The 10991-nt window shown below is 48.5% G+C and overlaps 1 pseudogene; it reads right to left on the reverse strand.

Annotated features, from left to right (window-relative positions):
• Window positions 1-689: 689 nt before the first annotated feature.
• Window positions 690-3367, reverse strand: LOC115533240 (zinc finger MYM-type protein 1-like; annotated as a pseudogene).
• Window positions 3368-10991: the final 7624 nt, after the last annotated feature.

Genomic DNA, 10991 nt, shown 5'->3' on the forward strand with positions numbered 1-10991 from the left:
AAGATTTGCATTCACTGCTAAAAACATATGGAATGCAGACGAAACTGGCATTACTACAGTCCAAAACCCCTGCAGAGTACTGGCAAGGCGTGGGTCCAAACAGGTTGGAGCCTTGACCTCTAGGGAGCGTGGTCAATTGGTTACAATGATGAATGCAATAAATGCACTGGGTAACTAAATTCCTCCTCATTTCATCTTTCCCAGGAAAAACTTTTACCAACACTTTGTGAGTGATGGGCCGCCTGGATCCATTGGCTCCGCTAATGGATCGGGATGGATGCAGGAGGAAGATTTCATTATGTTTCTAAAACACTTCCAGGCACACACGAAGGCCACCACTGATTCCAAAGTCCTGCTGATCCTGGACAACCACGCCTCCCATCTCTCTGTCGTGGGGATTGATTTTTGTCGAGAAAATGGTATTGTCCTGTTATCTTTCCCCCCTCACTGCTCTCACAAGCGTCAACCGTTAGATCGAAGCGTCTATGGGCCGCTGAAAAAGTACATCAACAACTTCCAAGATCAGTGGATGAGAAGACACCCTGGCCAAACCATGACCATATATGACCTCCCTGGGATTGCTAAAGACGCACTGCCACTTGCTGCCACCACCTCAAGTGCCCAGTATTTTTCAAATCAGGATTTTGCCCCCTCTATTGTTACTGACCGCCCATGCCCACCACTGATCACTACCTCTGCGTCACCACTTCCTCTACCACCTCAGGCCCCTCCCACCATGCCCCAAACAACTCCACCTCAGGCCCCTCCCACCCTGCCCCAGACACAGGGCCGGATTAACAAATCATAGGCCCCTGGGCACAAATGTCTGAAGGCCCCCCCCCCCTCCCCGAAAAAAATCAGGAAAAAAAAATTCTATATATTTTTTTTATTATTATTATTTTAACACACACACATAATGACACATAAAGTGTAGCCGGCTTGGTCTTACTCCGCCGACTACTGCGTTGTGTTCAGGTGCATAGATATCACAGGACGCTGCAGTTCTTTTAAGACACTTTACTTTTAGTCTCTCAGTGTGTAGATTCCAAACTCTTTTGTTGGCAGGCAAAACATAAACAGACAAAAGAAAAGGACAACTGAAACATATGGGCTACACTACACGACAGAAAAACTAAAACTAGCATAGTAAAAAAGGGAACGCACGAGGTTAGCTATATCTAATCCCAAAACTTACAAAACAGCAAATGCATCCCAAAATCCCAAAACAAACTAACCAACTTTACATGCCCTGACCACAAAACATATCAATGAACCCCCGTGTGCACCACAATTTTATCTTAAACACATATATTACTAATCTACATTAAATGATTATGGACACACTATTAACACGTACCTTTTGTTGGCAGGCAAAACATAAACTGAGCCAGGCACGTAACTGCAGCCTATAGCCATTAAACCAGCCAGTAGAGGGCGCACTTACTCAACAAAATAACAATACAATCCTAGCTATAATGAAAGAAATCAAGATTTTGGTGAAATAAAACTTATATACATAAAATAATAAATAAAAGATTGCACACATTAATAATTTCTAAACCTGTTACATTAAGCACTGCTCATTGCAACAAATAACTATAACTTCACTAAGAGGGGAAATCCGTTGCCACAGCCGTCTGGAAAAGGTGCTTTGGAGGGCATGTGTGTGAAGAAGCTGTAGCATTGTTGCTGGGGAGCATTTTTTCTCATCTTTGACAAATGTCTTGAAATGGAGCAGTTCTTCGCCAAAGTCTTTATCGAGATCATCTGGATACACGGATGAGAGGCTCGAAGCGCATTTACGCACGTTCTCGGAGTCTGTGTCAAGGTTGAACAACACACTGAACAATGCGTTCAATTCCGTGTATGCCCCGATCCGTTTGTCCAGACACAACACCAGCTTGTCAAGGATGACATAGTACGTTTCCACCTGGAATCTTCTGCTGCCGTGCAGGCCAAGCAGGGCATCGCTGTCTTCTGGTTCACCTGGAAAATGTTTTCTTTTTTTGACCCGTTTAATCTCCTCTTGGTACAGATGACAAACGCCTTCAATGTCACGAGCAGCATTCTCATATTTTTCAAACTCATCTCTCTCTGATGCCACATATGCACGCAGTGACTGCAAAAGGCGCTCTGCGGTGTCCAGTGTGATTTTGGTGTTTTGAAGCGCCTCTGTGGTGATCTTGAATCTTGACAGTATATTATCCCACACGTGTCAGGACCGCTGTCTCCAACTTGTCGAGATGTGCGCATAGTGATGCGGCCTCACGCCTGGTTTCCCCCTTCTCCTCCGGGTCGGTCGAAAATCTCCCCAAAGCCTCTCTGATGGCCTTGTAGTTTTCTCGCAGTGCCTTCGTGGAATCCGCTCTGCATGTCCACCTCGTATTGGAAAGTGGCTTTAGGGTCCTCGTCACGTCAGTGTTGTGGAACATTTTATCCCAGCGGTGGGTGGACCTCGCACAGAACACATAAAGTGACTGAAGAAAGTCGAAGTAATTCCGTGCACTTTGGCAGCTGTCTTCAATACTATTCACTCCCACGAGATTGAGGGAATGTGCTGCGCATGGTACGTAATGAATTAACGGGTTGATTTGTTTTAGGTGAGCTTGGAGACCATTATATTTCCCGGACATATTGCTGGCGTTATCATAAATTTGGCCTCTGCAATTTGAAAGATCCGAGATCGGCTATCATTTCCTTGACACAACCAGCCAGACTCGCTCCTGTGTGGCTGTAGATTGGCTCGAAGCCAACGAACTGCTCAAGAATGTTTCCTCCTTCACTCACGCACCTGAGGATGAAACGTCAGCTGATCGGTGTGCGACATGTCGGGTGTTGAATCCGTAATGATGGAGAAGTACTTTGCACACTGAATTTCGGATGCTATCTTCCGCTTCACTTTCTCGCCCATCATGCAGATCAACTGATCGCACACTGTAGATGACAGGTAAGACGCGTGCCCTCTTCCTTTTTGGCCATGCTTGTCCAGATGGTCTTTGAGAAATGGGTCGAACTCTGCCAGTAGCTCAATCAGCCCAAGGTAATTGCCATTACCAGATGACCCCAGCAGCTCGTTGTCTCCCCGGAATGCCAAGCCCCGTACACTTAGAAACTTGATCACGGCCACAATGCGTCGCAACACCTCTCGCCAATACTTTGCCGCATCATCGTTTTGTTGCCTCAGAACAACATCAACCGTACCTGCATTTCGTGACCTCCTGAGAAGTGCGAGCATGCACTTGTGGTGGCTTGCGCTCTTCTCGTGGGCTATGACTCTGTCCGGGTGTTTCCAGTCACTGTAACCGGAGGTGAAAGCATTCGGCTGCCCGGCCCCGGCCAGGCATTTGCACGCAAAGCAATAGACCATTCCAGTCGAAGGGGAATAGACCATCCAATCCCTTGACACCGACTGTTTATTCGGCAGTTGGCACTGTAATAAATCATTCGTCAGACATCGGGTTTTCATTCCGTCGTTCCGTGCAGATGCTACGGTTGTGGTAGGTAGCGGGACCATTAGCAATAGCTCGATCTTTTTTCCACTCACTGAGCTCTCCCCATAGCGCAGGATCAGTTGGAAGGTGTACTGGCATCGGCTGCGTTGGGTGGTTGACATCCTCTTTCTCATCACATGGGGGGGTTGTCACTTCATGGCTTAAGGTGGCTTCGCACACATCCTCCTCCTCCTCACATCCCTCCTCTTCTCCTTCGCTCCTATCTTCCTGGAGGGGACCATCATCCTCATCGTCGCGGCCGACGCCTGGCTGTGATGCTAACCTCTCCCCCTGTAGCACTGTACTAGCACTAGCATCTCCCCGGCTAGTGCTGGCGGCTAGTGCTGTTTTTATGAAAAAACGATCCAACACCGGAACATTTTGAATTGCGGCTAAACGCCTGTTGTCTTTCACTTTTTTGTCTTTTAGCGAAACCACTCAGTTGATGTCTCATCATGTCTGTGACTGTCAATTTTTCATCTCTACCGCGTTTTTTTTTTTTCACCATAGGTGTACTGGCTCAATTGACAGGTTATGGGAGGGGGGTTAACTGTCACATTAGGCCACTATATTGTTCAGAATCATTATATTGCTGTTCTTATGACATTCGTTTTAATAATGAATTTTAAATGAATACCCTATTTAATAATACCATGTATAACTATACCGAGTACAAACATTCATAAAAAAAAAAAAAAAAGTTTCTTCCGTGTGGTGCCCCCCCACTGGCTGGGAATGGTTGGGGCCCCTGGGCACAGTGCCGTGGGCCCTAATGGTAGATCCGGCCCTGCCCAGACACCTCCATCGCTGGCTCCTCAAATTAATCCAAGTGCATATTTTCCCCAAGGCCCGGCTCCTTCCACCTCAACAGCAGGCAATTCCTCAATGTTCTTCTCCCCTGTCACAATTAGGCCTCACCCCAAAGCTCCTCCTCGCAAATTGATGGGGAAAAGAAGAAGAAGAACCACAGCCATTCTCACTGACACACCAACACACAATTCTCTGCAATTTGAAAAAGAAAACATCGGAAAAAAATGCAAACGCAAATTGGACACCTCTGACTGTCAAGAAAAATCAAAGAAGAAAGTAAATTCCAAAAAAAGAGATGAAGAGGAAAGGGAAAAGGAAGTCTCCTGCATTTTTGCCAGGAGACTTACTCCAGATCCAGGGAAGTCTGGGTCTCTCTCTCGTGTGTCTTGCCGCTCCTGGGCCCATGAAAAGTGCACGGACGGAAATCAATCATACTTGTGCCACAATTGTGAAAGCAGTTGAAGGGGAAACATAGAAAAATGATATTGTGTTAGGATAGCTATCTGATTGTTAGTTTTAGAAGTTATTGTTTTCAAGTTGGTTTGGTTTTAACTGTTTTAACTGTAACCGTTTTTTAAGCATGTAATATGAAATAGAATGAAATAAGCCGTTCCAGGTATGTTAATTCTCTAAAAGCATTTTGTTCTATGTCTTATAATTATTGTTTAACAGTTGTGGGATTGAATGTACTGTTAACATGTAATTAAATCAGTCCTATTGAACTAAAAGTGTTTCCCCTATATTTCTCTGCATTAATAGGAAGATTATTGTGGTCCTTTATGTTTACATGAAGCTATGAGAGCTGTTGTTACAATTGCCCCCACACACTGTTACAATCGCCCCCGCACCAGGGGGCGATTGTAACGTTTGACTTGCAATTTCTAAATCAATATTGTGAATCTCCTCTCCTGGAACCGTCACCTTATCGTGGTGGAGAGGTTTGCGTGTCCCTGTGAACCTGAGGGCTGTGTTGTCTGGAGCCTTGTGCTCCTGGTAGGGTCTCTCATGGCAGAGTGGTCTCAGGTGAGGGGCCAGACTAAGAATGGTTAAAAAATCCTCAATGAATATCGGAAAAAGAGGAGATGTGACCCGGCCCGGAGGAAGCCCGGGGCCCCCGTCTGGAGCCAGGCCCAGACGGAGGGCTCGATGGCGAGCGCCTGGTGGCCGGGTTTGCCACGGAGCCTGGTCGGGCACAGCCCGAACAAACTACGTGGCACCCCCCCTCTCTTCATCTCATGGGCCCACCACCTGTGGGAAGGCCCGTTGGGGTCGGGTGCGCAGCCACATGGGTGGCAGCAGTGATGTTGATAGGTTTTCAATGTAGTGAGTCCCCGGGACCCACAGGTGGCGAGTTGGGTGGGTCCCTGAGAAATTCAATGGGTCCCGACTCCCCAGTTTAAAAAATGTGTTTCTTTTTTATTATTATTCTATTTCTTAAATTAAATGAATAGTGTTAAACTCCTTGATGGTGGTATGATATGGTTAGAGCTGGAGTACTCAACCGTTCATGTTTAACACTAGAAACGCCGGGCCATTTTTACTTACTCCTAGCGCCGCAAGAGGGGTCAAATGACCCCTGAGTAATTTTAATGAGAGGCTGTGCATTTGCACATAATGATCACTAGGTGGCGCCAATGAGCTATTACCGCGCGAGCGCCGTGTGTGTGTGTGTGTGTGTGTGTGTGTGTGTGTGTGTGTGTGTCTCACAAGCCTAGTCCTCACGATTTTGTCATAAATGTACATATATTCAATCAGAAGGATTGCAAAAAAATCCTGTTTGATTTGCTCATTCGACACGAATGAGCACAGCATCGAGCAGTGGAAACGTGGGTTTATTTACTATGAAGTTCGTATTTTTAATTGTTGAAATGAAATCAGCGGTGACGAGCTAGTTGTTTTGGTAGCGGCTAAATTAGCATGTCGCGATACTTTGTACAGGGGATCACGTCTGCGCCGAGTAGATGCGCAGAGGGTTGAAACAGCGCTTGTCCGATCTGCTCACAAGAAGGTTTCTTTGGCCAGTTACTGTGATTAAACACGAGTTGTTTAATGTTCACTATGTATCGTTTTTCATGGGGAAAATGAGATGCGTCCCCGGGACGCATGGATAGTGAGTTTAGTGCGTCCTTTCAGATTTTAATGCGTCAGGGACGCAGGACGCGTACCTAGCAACATCACTGTGGCAGCGAAGGTCAGGGGTCTCGACGGACCAGACCCGGGCGGCAGAAGCTGGCTCTGGGGACGTGGAACGTCACCTCGCTGTGGGGAAAGGAACCGGAGCTTGTGAGGGAGGTGGAGGGCTATCAGTTAGATCTGGTGGGGCTTACCTCCACGCACAGTCTCAGCTCTGGTACCGTACTCCTGGATAAGGGTTGGACTCTATTCTTCTCCGGAGTTGCCAAGGGCGTGAGGCGCCGGGCGGGTGTGGGGATACTCATAAATCCCCGGCTGAGCGCCGCGGTGTTGGAGTTTACCCTGGTAGACGAGAGGGTCGCCTCCCTGCGCTTAAGGGTTGTAGGGGGGAAAACTCTGACTGTTGTTTGTGCGTATGCACCAAACAGCAGCTCAGAGTACTCGGCCTTCTTGGAGACCCTGAATGGAGTCCTGTATGGGACTCCAGTAGGGGACTCCGTAGTTCTGCTGGGTGACTCCAACGCCCACGTGGGCAACGATGGAGACACCTGGAGAGGCGTGGTGGGGAGGAACGGCCTCCCTGATCTAAACCCGAGCGGTCGTTTGTTATGGACTTCTGTGCTAGTCATGGATTATCCATAACAAACACCATGTTCGAACATAAGGGTGCTCATAATTGTACCTGGTACCAGAGTACCCTAGGCCGAAGATCAATGATCGATTTTGTGATTGTGTCATCTGATCTGAGGCTGCATGTTTTGGACACTCGGGTAAAGAGAGGGGCGGAACTGTCAACCGACCACCATCTGGTTGTGAGTTGGATCAGGGAATGGGGGAAATTTCCGGATAGACCTGGATAGCCCAAACGAATAGTGCGGGTGAACTGGGAACGTCTGGAGGAGGCCCCCGTCCTAGGTATCTTCAACTCACACCTCCGGCTGAGTTTTTCTGGCATTCCTGTGGAGGTTGGGGGCATCAAAGCCTCCATTGCTGAAGCTGCGGTGGCTAGCTGTGGCCTCAGGGTCTTAGGCTCCTCAAGGGGCGGTAACCCTCGGACACCGTGGTGGATACCGGTGGTCAGGGATGCCGTCCGATTGAAGAAGGAGGCCTTCCGGGATATGATATCCTGGAGGACTCCTGACTCGGTTGCAGGGTACGGACAGGCCTGAAGGGCTGCAGCTGCTGCCGTGTCGGAGGCTAAGCAGCGGGTGTGGGAGAAGTTCGGAGAGGCCATGGAGAAGGACTTTCGGTTGGCACCAAAGTGTTTCTGGAAGACTATCCGGCACCTCAGGAGGGGGAAACGGGGAACCATCCAAGCTGTGTACAGTAAGGATGGGACTCTGTTGACCTCAGCTGAGGAGGTCGTCGGACGTTGGAAGGAACACTTTGAGGAACTCCTGAATCCGAATAACACGCCCTCTATGTTGGAGGCAGAGCTCGAGGTTGATGGTGTTTCGTCGTCAATTTCCCTGGTGGAGGTCACTGAGGTAGTCAAACATCTCCGCAGTGGCAAAGCCCCAGGGATTGATGAGATCCAGCCGGAAATGCTAAAGGCTCTGGGTGTTGAGGGGCTGTCATGGTTGACACGCCTATTCAACATCGCGTGGGAGTCGGGTACAGTGCCAAAGGAGTGGCAAACCGGGGTGGTGGTTCCCCTGTTCAAAAAGGGGGACCAGAGAGTGTGTGCCAATTACCGGGGTATCACACTTCTCAGCCTCCCTGGTAAAGTCTACTCCAAGGTGCTGGAAAGGAGGGTTCGGCCGATCGTCGAACCTCAGATTGAAGAGGAACAATGCGGTTTTCGCCCCGGACGTGGAACTACGGACCAGCTCTTCACTCTCGCAAGGATCCTGGAGGGGGCCTGGGAGTATGCCCATCCGGTCTACATGTGTTTTGTGGATCTGGAGAAGGCGTATGACCGGGTCCCCCGGGAGAAACTGTGGGAGGTGCTGCGGGAGTATGGGGTAAGGGGTCTATCCTCAGGGCCATCCAATCCCTGTACTTCCAAAGCGAGAGCTGTGTTCGCGTCCTCGGCAGCCAGTCAGTTTCGTTCTCAGTGGGTGCTGGTCTCCGCCAGGGCTGCGCCTTGTCACCAATCCTGTTTGTGATATACATGGACAGGATATCGAGGCGTAGTCGGGGTGGGGAGGGGTTGCAGTTCGGTGGTCTGAGGATCTCGTCACTGCTTTTTGCAGATGATGTGGTCCTCATGGGATCATCGGCCTGTGACCTTCAGCACTCACTGGATCGGCTGGCGGCCGAGTGTGAAGCGGCTGGGATGAGGATCAGCACTGCTAAATCTGAGGCCATGATTATTCCTGTTAGTCGGGGATGTTAATGCATCGCGCACTACTCTACAACAAGTTGAATACCCTAACATTTCGTCTCGCAGGCATTTTACGATTCTTTGTGAATAGGTCTTACTGAGTTAGGAGTCCTCTTGAGGACTTTTAAGCTCTCCTAGACTTAGGTGCTACTTTATGGCCTAAAATACTTTGTGAATTGCATGGAAACCGATGGATTGCTTACTCCGGGTAGGAAATGAGTCCTTAGCCCAAGTGAAGGAGTTCAAGTACCTCGGGGTCTTGTTCGCGAGTGAGGGTACTATGGAGCGTGAGATTGGCCGGAGAATCGGAGCAGCGGGGGCGGTATTGCGTTCGCTTTACCGCACTGTTGTAACGAAAAGAGAGCTGAGCCGCAAGGCAAAGCTCTCGATCTACCGGTCGATCTTCGTTCCTATCCTCACCTATGGTCATGAGGGCTGTGTGATGACCGAAAGGACGAGATCGCGGGTACAAGCGGCCGAGATGAGTTTTCTCAGAAGGGTGGCTGGCGTCTCCCTTAGGGATAGGGTGAGAAGCTCAGCCATCCGTGAGGAACTCGGATTAGAGCCGCTGCTCCTTTAATTAGAAAGGAGTCAGCTGAGGTGGTTCGGGCATCTGGTAAGGATGCCCACTGGGCGCCTTCCTTGGGAGGTGTTTCAGGCACGTCCAGTGGGGAGGAGACCTCGGTGAAGACCCAGGACTAGGTGGAGAGATTATATCTCAACACTGGCCTGGGAACGCCTCGGGATCCCCCCGTCAGAGTTGGTCAATGTGGCCCGGGAAAGGGAAGTCTGGGGCCCCCTGCTTGAGCTGCTCCCCCCGCGACCCGACCCCGGATAAGCGGACGAAAATGAGATGAGATGATGAGATATTGTGAATCTAACATTGCCTGTAAAAGAAAATTATTACTGTTCACAAGTAGAGTACAGATACACATTGACCAAATTAACAAATTATCTAAATAGTTCAAGAGGTTTTTGAGTAATGACACTAAAACCAAAAAGTGTTACAATTGCCCCCGGGCTCCCCTACAACACTTGCGTTACAGTCCTGGAGCTCTATATCTAAATAATATCATATAATACATAGAAATCGATATCATTGAATACATATTATCTCGGCCAAAAGCTGTGTGCGCCTCCAGACGATATTATGAATCAAAAACGACTTTGTCGGGTTCTGCGACGTCTCTGGTTCTTCCACTTTCACATCAACCTGAAGTCGACTGAACCGGGCGCTGCCTGCTGCCGGCTGCCCGCTGCCGGGCGATGGTGCCTCGCGGCAACCGGCGGCATGTCGCAGTTCATGTACTTCAGCGAGTCAAAGCCAAAGTTCCTTTCCCCCAATTCCTTCTCAACCATGGCTCAGATAACAGTCTCGTTGTGGAAATACAAGACACGTCAAAGAACCGACAAGAAACACTTGCGTTACAGTGTGTGTATTCACACACACACACACACACACACACACACACACACACACGGTTGAGTCTCATTGGCGGGCCAACGTCTCTGGGCGGGCCAGGCAGAGTAAGGGGAGGAGCTGAGATTCTTGGTGACGTCATAAATACAGACATTCCAAATCAGTGCACTTGAGCCTTTTTTAAAGGCGAGCAGGGGCCGTATTCACAAAGCATTCACATTTAGGGATCACTTTGAAAACACATTTTAGGTAAACACCTTGGCACAAATCAGTCAACACTTAGGTAGTTCATAACATTTATTTTCTTTTAAATTGTACATATTTTTATTGTTTGCTTTCTCTCTCTTGAACGTGCAGGCTACAATTCCTGTTAGTCGGAGATGTTAATGCATCGCGCACTACTCTACAACAAGTTGAATACCCTAACATTTCGTCTCGCAGGCATTTTACGATTCTTTGTGAATAGGTCTTACTGAGTTAGGAGTCCTCTTGAGGACTTTTAAGCTCTCCTAGACTTAGGTGCTACTTTTAGGCCTAAAATACTTTGTGAATTGCTCTTATTAAAGAGCAATTCTTATTAAATTTAAGAGTGACACGCCCATTATTTTTAGGAGTTACTCCTAAACGCCAGTTAGGACCTACTTTTAGCCCTAAGATCCTTTGTGAATACGGCCCCAGAACAGCTAGTGCTCGTTTTACACCAAACGCAAGTTTTAGCCATTGGGGGACCATAGGCAGGCTAGGGGAACTCATATTTATGTTAGAAAACCTCATAAAGTGAGAATTTCATGTCATGGGACCTTTAAGCCCG

Source organism: Gadus morhua, chromosome 2, assembly GCF_902167405.1.
Source record: "Gadus morhua chromosome 2, gadMor3.0, whole genome shotgun sequence".
NCBI classification, from domain to species: domain Eukaryota; kingdom Metazoa; phylum Chordata; class Actinopteri; order Gadiformes; family Gadidae; genus Gadus; species Gadus morhua.